The sequence below is a fragment of the Peromyscus californicus genome, unplaced genomic scaffold (genome assembly GCF_007827085.1).
Source record: "Peromyscus californicus insignis strain IS unplaced genomic scaffold, ASM782708v3 Scaffold_18__1_contigs__length_77618521, whole genome shotgun sequence".
NCBI lineage: Eukaryota > Metazoa > Chordata > Mammalia > Rodentia > Cricetidae > Peromyscus > Peromyscus californicus.
The window spans coordinates 60,090,768-60,098,012 of NW_026294480.1; positions in this window are offsets into that span (position 1 = coordinate 60,090,768).

Below are 7,245 nucleotides of genomic sequence, written 5' to 3' on the forward strand. Positions count from 1 at the left end.
GAGAAAAAGAACCTACGATAGCAAGTAGTCCTCTGATCACATGTAAGTGCACACATGCATGCATGTAAACACACACATGTACCGACACAGATGGGAACATGTTAGATCAGCACGCTGTGAAATAGATGGACATTTCTAGATGTGTTAGGTGAAAACCTGCACCCCTCTGTGAGTACAGAACATGTCTGGAAGAAGTACTTCCCTTCCTTCAAAGAAAGATTGGCAATTGAAAGTCCGATGACAGACAAGGACTTCCTTTTTGCCCACACCCTATTTAGTCTGAATGTGTTTATATGGATAGGCATTACCTTCTCCAGAAGATAAATTAGTTTGACAAGTTAAGTAAAAATTTCTGGATGTGAGGGGTGTGACAAGATATCATGAGTTCCTGTAATAGCACAGAACAGGAAGTCCACACCACCAATGATGTATAGCAACCAAGAATGCCAGAGTGAAGTCTAATCAAGCCAACTAAGAGGACATAGGAAGTTTCTGTACACTTTCTGTTGCTGTAATTGGATACTATGAATACTATGACTGGGTGTTTCTAAAGAATAAAGGTTCCAGGGGTTGGGAAGTCCCAGGGCATGGTGGCCACACATGGTGAGGGCTGTCTTACTGTATCTGAGCATAGTGGCGGGCATTAGATGTGAGGTAGGGCTAGTGTGTTAGTTGGGAGTTGTCTTCTATGAAATCCACTAATGCTATTTTGACCACCTTCATGACCTCCTACATTCTGATCACAAAGGACTTCTCTCTGAATGTGTTACATGTGACTTTGGAGACTGTCTCAACATGAGTTTTAAAGGAGACATTCAAAGGGTGGTATAGAGTCATAGGAACAAGATAAATACCACCAAAGGAAGCAATCAGGTAAATCGTGTTTTCTAGGAAGCTGGTTTCTTTTACATGCCAGTGTCATGGGAGTGTCTGTCTAGAGAGTCAGTCCTACGTCCTTGTGAGTTTTCATACCCGGAGATGCAAGCAGCACAGATTCACAGACTGGGGCAGGGATTGCACTTGCAGCAACAATAATAATTAATAATAATTCCATTATTAACAGTGCGGTGTAGTAGTTAGGGGCACACACTGTGTGCTGTGTTTGTTATTAGAGGAATTTGACAGTCATGGGAGGAAATCTGGAGATCATGTGATGGTCCCACGACATCTCATAAGAGGGAGTTGAGCATCCCCAAGAGACAACTCGTAACTAACTGATGCACGGTTGTGGTTGCAGACGGGTATCTGCTTGGGAAATGATGTCTATGAAACGGTCCTGTGGGAACAGCTGGAGGAATTAGCACATGACCCAGATAATAAGGACTCAGAATTCATTCTAGTAATGCAGAAACATGTTCTTAACTTTTTGGAGAAAAAAATTAAAAATGCACACTAAATGTTAAATTATTCTTTATAATTTACCTTAAATATTTTAGCATAAAAAGTGAGGGGATTTTTTTTTTTAAGGCAAGATTTCCACAGACTCTGGTTTGGTAGGATGAAATCAACAGGGAGGTAATTGTTAACTGAAAACTCCCACAAGACTGATGATCAGTGAACTAAGAAAATCTGGTTTGAACCAGCTCTTTCTAGTTCCACAGTAGATATTTGCTGTCCTGGAGTTATCAAGAAGAGCAGATGGCCCTCTGATAAACCCTGCTGTGGGGAGAATCACAAATGCAAGCCAGCAAATAGCTGGTGTAGAAACCACTGGAAAAGAATCGAAGAGATGAGGGGAAGCTAGGGGTGGAAGCCAGGGAGGGGTGGAAGCCCGGGAGCTAGAGGTGAAGGTCAGCTGGAAAAACAGTTCCTGCTTTTCAGTGGCCACAGCCATGGTCTGACACCTTATGCACAATCACAGGAAAGGTTAGGCAACCCAGTTTTGGCTGTACAGTCAGCGACCTTGAAGACAGGCACATACTTTGTCTAATCAATAATGAAAATGCTGGGAAGAGTTTTATTTTAGAAGGGCACACGCCCGCCTGACCTTGGGCTTTTTACTAGTGGCTTAGAGAGGTCAGGGATGGCTGACTGCAGAATTCTGGCCAGCATGGTTAAGGAAGGCCTCCTGGCTCTGTCATTTGGGTACTGCAGAGAGATGGGTAGAAAAGCTTGTGACACATGACAGACCAGCACCATACTGTGTGGCTTAAATGACACTGGCAGTACAGTGTTAATCCCACAGTTCAAGAGTAAGACCACTACCACGATTTTGAGCAAAGTTGAAGCAAGCTTGATTTTTCTTGGGGGACACCCAAGACCTGGCCAGCGACTGCCTCCTAAGTGGGGTTAAAGAGAGCAGCCCAGAACGCGTTTCTTGGACCCCTTTAAGGAGTAAAATCACAAGTAGTTGCAAAGCAGGTTTGCAAAATTGAGACAATGGAGCAATTAAGGAAGTTTAGAAAAATCTCACAAAAGACTGTGTGGTTGCCATGTGACTAGGGAGGGTGATTGGGGGCGGTGGCTAGGGAGGGTCAGGGCATTCTCAAAAACAAATCAAGGCCATGCGTTGGGACAGGTCAGGCTCCAGGCAACAAATTTAAAAGCAGCAACTTCAATCTTACAGTGAACGCGAACTTATTTTTAGCAGTACAGCATAATGGCTCCTGTCTTCAAATGGAGCCAGGCAGGTTCCTCAAGCAATAGCTGACAGGATGGAGGACATCAGGAATGGCAGGCTGGACAAGTGGAGTGGGTCAGGGGAAAGACAGCCCAGACCAGAGCAGATGGGAAAGTGTTAGAGGAAAGAGCTGGGACTTAAGATGAGCAATGGAAAACAGGCCTAAAATGCAGGGACCATTTTGTTTGTTTGCGTGTTTGGTTGGCTGGTTTTATGCATGCACCCACATGTGGTCTATGCATGTGTTCCTGTGGGTTTGTGGAAATGCATGTGTGCAAGGCAGAGATGTCTTCCTCTACTAGAAGACAGGGACTTGTTAATTCAATAAAAATGGCTGGCCAATAAGGCCCCTGGGATAGATCTGTCTCCACACCTCACACACACACACACTGTCACATGCCCACCCCTCCAGCACTGGAGTTACAGACACATGCCATTGTACCAGGCTTTCACATGTGTGCTGGGATCCAAACTCAGGTCTTCATACTTAGGTGACGTGTTCTTTCCTGACTGGAGCCATATCACCAGCCCCCTGGTGTTTTTGTTCATTTGTTTTTGTTTCAATAGCTCTCGATATGTAGACCATGCTAGCCCCAACTTGCTTGTAGACCATGCTAGCCCCAACTTTTGTCAATACTCCTGCCTCTGTTTCCCAAGTGCTGGGATTACAGGCGTGTAATTGTGGAGGGGCCCCAAAACAGCTTGACCACACAGCTGCCATGACAGGCTTAGAGGCCCAGGCACAGCTTCTGCGACAGGTTTACTGGCAGGCAACTCCCAGACCCAGGAAAAGCCATAAGCTGATCCCACCCAGGGAGGGCCTACATCTAAGGGGAAGTACCTGACATCCCAAACATTCCAACCATTAGATAAGGTTAGATAAGATGGCCAGATGTCCCTGAGTCTAGCACATACCTGTTTTTGTTTTACAGACACCCCTAGACAAATGTCAGCCAATCAGGGTCCTGAACCCTGGAAATCCCCTCACCCCAACAGCTGCTATGATAAAAACTCTACCCCACCTGGGCTCAGGGCTCTCTGCTCTCACTGCTGCATGGGAAAGACAGAGAGACCAAGCCCCGGAGCTTGAAAATAAAGGCTCTTTGCTTTTACATACAGGATTCGCTCTCTGTGGTGGTCTTTTGGGGGTCCCTGAGATCTGGGCATAACAGTAATGCCACATCTGAGGTGGGAACTATTTTTTTTTGGGGGGGAAGGAGGGTTTATTTAGCTTACATTTCCACATCACTATTCATCATTGAAGGAAGCCAGATAGGCAACAACCTGGAGGCAAGGAGCTGATGCAGAGGCCATGGAGGGGCACTGATTACCGGCTTGGTCAGCCTGCTGTTCTGGGCTCTAAGTCTGTGCCAAGCTGATTGCAGGCAAATCTGAGAACTGGCCACTTCCAGCTTCCCATCTTCCTCGCCAAAGAAATGAAGGTCTTTGCACAAGGAGTTCATGTGTGACAGGGTTTGACATGCCCGGTGTGTTGGCATCAATAGTGTGGAGTGTGGCTATCGCAATGGATAGAGGGAGTGAGGTGCTACCAGAGAGACGGGGTGAGGCAAGCGTACAAGGTTAGCGGAGAGAGGATCCAAAGAAACAGCCTCCTCCATCGTTTCTTGATGAACCTGGGAGGGTGACAAAAGCTGGCTGAGGTTATCGAGACTGCGAACCCAGAAGAGAAGTGCAGCAGCCAGTGTGAGGGCCACTTGGGGAGACACGCATTTAAAGACCGGAATGCATCTTCTAATTGGGTGTGGTGGCTCACGCCAGGGTGGGGGCTGAGGTAGAAAAATCATGAGTTAAAGGCTAGCCTGGGTTTATATAGGAGTTCTAAGCCAGGCTAGGCTACACAGTGAGTCTCTCTCTCTGTCTCTCTGTCTGTCTCTCTCATCTCCACACATACACACACACACACACACACACACACACACACACACACACACACACACACCCCTTCAGCAGCGGCTGAGAAGTATGCACACTGGGCATGGTGTGGAGGACACACAGGAAGGGGCGAATGCCCTGCACAAAGGAATCCACATTTCCCTTTTTAGCAAACACCGGCTTTGCCAAAGGAAACATGGATATTGGCTGCACTTCCATGTCACCAGTTTGCGAAGAGCTCTGCACAGGTGTCAAAACATTGTTAGACCTGGGGTTAAAATGCAAAGACTCTTCAGTCCTTTAAAACTCAGTGGTTGGTTTTTTTTTAATAATAATAATAATCTGAGGAAAGTCAGTTTCATCTTTAATTGTTTTATTTATTCGATCATTCGTTTATTTGTACAAGAGGTGCCGGGGGTCAAAGCCACGGCTTTATGCACGCAAGGCGAGCACTGTAGCACTGAGCTACACCTCAGCCTGACTCCATTTCAAAGGAAATCCCAACTGAATAAAAGACGAAAAGCCCTGACGTTCCCCCGTCTACATATCGATAAAAAGGACATTATCCCTTACGAGAGCTATTGTCTGGTTCCTCATTGGAGGAACACGGAGGAGGAGGAGGAGGAGGAGGAGGAGGAGGAGGAGGAGGAGGAGGAGCAGGAGCAGGAGGAGGGGGAGGAGGTGTGCGTGGTGTTTGGAATACTGCGCCTTTGTACTTCGTGTTTGTCAAGTGGCACTTAACAAACGCTTCTCAGGTCCTGCGTGGGGCAATGCATAACCTGAAGGCAGAACAGTAACCTCCCTTTCGAGGTTATGAAACTCGGGGGTGGATTTCCTGCTCAAACCCTCCTCTTGCCCTTTGGGATTTATTTTTAACCTTGAACACTTTGCACTAGGCGAGGACTTCGGCCGTAGGTCTTCCAGCGGACTTAGTTAGCCCTGTGGTATCAGGGCACAGACCTGGAGATCTGTGGCTGAGTTTTAAGGGTTCTTCTTCCTGCCTGCCTGTCTCAGGACGACTGAGCAGCGTATAGTAGCTCCGCCACTGCGCTGAGCTGTGAGGCGTAAATAACCACGTGGAGACGGCACAACTGATGCTTGGACGCAGAAGCACTCAGTGTGGGCTTTAGTATCTAACATGGAAATAACAAGTGGGTGATATTTTAATACACCCAGTTTAGGAGGAGAAGAAAAGTTAGGACAGCAAACTGATAGGCCAGAGAAAGAGAAAGATAAAAATATCTCAAAAGCTGCCTATAAACCACGTGGGGGAAGTAGGAGTTAGTTCGCATTCAAAAAGCTAAAAGTCTCCATGTTCAGATACGATTTTTAATATACATGCTTATACTGAAATGGGCATAACATTCCCCTAGGAAAATAGTGGACTTCCTAGGCTGGGAGAGGTGGCTCAGCAGATCAGAGCAGTTCCTACTCCTCCAGGGGACCTGAGGTGGGTTCTCAGCATCCCACATCCAGATGCTCACAACTACCTACCTGGAACTTTAGCTCCAGGGGATCTGATGCCTCAAGTCTTCATGGTCACCTGCACTTATATGCACACACAGACACAAGCACATATGCATAATTTAAGGTAATAAAAATAAATCTTTTTTTTAAAAAGATAGTTATCTCCAGAGCAAGGACTTGAATTTGCAGCAGCAACTAGGACAATCTTTTAAAAAATGCTGTGTATCTATATTATTTATTAAAACTTCATGGTTTGTTTTCAACTTAAAGCTACTAGTTTTTCTTTTCTGTGCATCCGTGTTTTGTCTGCATGTATGTCTGTATGAGGGTATCAGATCCCCTGGAACTGGAGTTACAACTGTGAGCTGCCGTGTGGGTTCTGGGAATTGAATCCTATGAAAGAGCAGCCAGTGCTCTTAACCATTGGGCCATCTCTCCAGCGCAAAGCTACAAGTTTAAAACCCACACAGTTTTGCTGAGTCTGGATGGCCTGTAAAGGTGAGGATGTTGGCTTTATTGACAGGCAGAATCCTGATAGAGCCCTCTAGTGCCTGGTGCAAAAAAGCCCAGCACCGTCCCTGAGGCCCCAGAGCTCTCCACCAACACTGGCTGTTACCGCTAAAGCCAGTGAGGCCATTAACTAACTGCTATTACTACTTAGATTCTCCAGGACATTATCGGTGGAAGATCTGGGCACTGCAAAAGATGACATCAATGTATGCCTCATTCTTGCTAGCTCCTGATAGTGTCTTGGGTTGTAGGATAGGTGGGGCAGTTAAAAAAATGTCACTTGAATTGCTTTCAATATATTCTTTCTTTTTTTTTCCATTTTTTTTTTTTTTTTTTTTTTTTTTTTTTTTTTGGTTTTTTCAAGACAGGGTTTCTCTGTGTAGCTTTGCGCCTTTCCTGGATCTCGCTCTGTAGCCCAGGCTGGCCTCGAACTCACAGAGATCCGCCTGGCTCTGCCTCCCGAGTGCTGGGATTAAAGGCGTGCGCCACCACCGCCCGGCTTTTTTTCCATTTTAAGTTTTGCATATTCGTCAGAGGAAAACAGGCTTTAAAAAGCTTTCTCAGTTGTATATCATTCATATACCACCTTAAACTTCTATCAATTTGTTATCCGCTACTATAATTTCTTCCACATGTGCGAAATTGAGGCCATTGTTCCACATGGAGAGTTTCCTGCTGTGCTTTTATATTTAGATAAAAAGGTTCCAAACCCTCACACTTTGTTGTCTTGTATTTGCTAGTATGTTGTACGATTT